Source organism: Austrofundulus limnaeus, unplaced genomic scaffold (assembly GCF_001266775.1).
Source record: "Austrofundulus limnaeus strain Quisiro unplaced genomic scaffold, Austrofundulus_limnaeus-1.0 Scaffold1372, whole genome shotgun sequence".
Lineage (NCBI taxonomy): Eukaryota > Metazoa > Chordata > Actinopteri > Cyprinodontiformes > Rivulidae > Austrofundulus > Austrofundulus limnaeus.
Window position 1 is genome coordinate 75,730 of NW_013953774.1, and position 1,731 is coordinate 77,460.

A 1,731-nucleotide genomic window follows, 5' to 3' on the forward strand; every position below is an offset into this window, starting at 1 on the left:
TTTAATGGTTCTGCTGAGTTCTTGGTGTGAAGATGCACAGAAGCAGCTGATGGGTTTCTAATGGTTCCTGTTTGTTGTGTGTCTGGTTCTTTGGGTTTGGACCAACATGTGTTGTGGTTCCTGATTTCTGAAGATTGTAAGGAACTAAACTCAGGTTTTTAAAGTTCCATCARGTCTAAAACACCTTGAATGTAAAGGTTCTCATCTTACCAGCTGGGTCCAGTATGACCTGCTCCGGTCCAGAACAGCTCCAGATTTGGGATGAGATCAAAGGTTCTGACACCTGCCTGGTGCTTTTAAGACCTGAGAAGACCCTTGATTCTTCCTGAACCTTCTAACTCACGTGTGTCAAACACAAGGCCTCCCATGTGGCCCACCAGGGGGGTAAAAAAAACATTTTTTTTACTTAACATGAAAATAGTTTTTTATATCAATGGTAAACTTTAAATTTATTAATAAATGTAACAAAATTAATTTAAAAGGTGAAAGTTAATAATAGTCCTGCCCCCTAATGTCTGAAAATAAGCTGCTTTAAAGTCAGCATCAACTAAACTAAATCTAAATGCATACTAGCTACTCACTGGAAACTCAGTGAGAAAAACTTTATTAGTTTTACTCTTAATAATATTTCTGTATTTATTCCAGATTTAGTCAGTCATACACTTAGTTCTTATTAGTGTTTAAAAGAGGACGTGTTAAAACTCTGTTTAGTCAAAGTTAAACATGAAACGTCAAAGTTCATTACAAGTGGCCCTTTGAGGGCCACCATCACCCTCATGTGGCCCTCAGTGGAAATGAGTTTGACATCTCTGATCTAACTGGTTCTGGTGACAGTTCCTTCCTGATGAGGGTCTGTGACCCCCCAGACTGAACCACCTGTCTGAAGCCCCACCCCTTTCAGTCAACACGTTCATTTTGTGTATTCACTTCACTTCACTTCACTTCACTTCACTTCAAAACTACTTTATTGATCCAGAGGGAAGTTAGATGTTGTTGTAAAGACTTACTGTAGACGGTGATGGCTGTGGACAGAGGTCTGTATTACAACCAAACTGAAGAGGCCTCTGACTGAACACTCTGTTTTTATACGACGGTCTGATGAAGAGGATGGTCAGGGTTGTCCACAATGTTCTTGATTTGATGTAAAATACTTCTTTGCACCATCATCTCCAGAGGTTCCACAGTCATCTCCAGAACAGAACCAGCCTTCTTTATCAGGTTGTTGAGTCTTTATGTCCCTGCTTCTGATGCTGCTGCCCCACCAGATGATAGGAGAGATGAGGTTCTCAACAACAGACTTGTAGAAGATCTGCAGCAAGAACTTTACAAGAATGTTGACGAAAGCAGAACATGCTGGAGGTGAACACATGAAGATCTGAAGAGCTGCACTCAGTTGGACTTTTTATTCATTAAAAATGTTTTAGTTTGTTTTCTTCTTTTAACCAGACAGGAGCTAAAATGACCCGTTTCTGTTTCTATGATGTCATCAGTCTGTTTCTATGATGTCATGTATCTGTTTCTATGATGTCATCAGTCTGTTTCTATGATGTCACTTTAATAAAGTTCAGTCATGATGTGAGTCTGAATCTCTAGTTTGTCCTCAGAAATGAAAGATTTTGTTTAGTTTCAGTAAAACCGTCTTTATAAAACCTGTAGTCTCTTTCTTTCTTTCTTTCTTTCTTTCTTTCTTTCTTTCTTTCTTTCTTTCTTTCTTTCTTTCTTTCTTTCTTT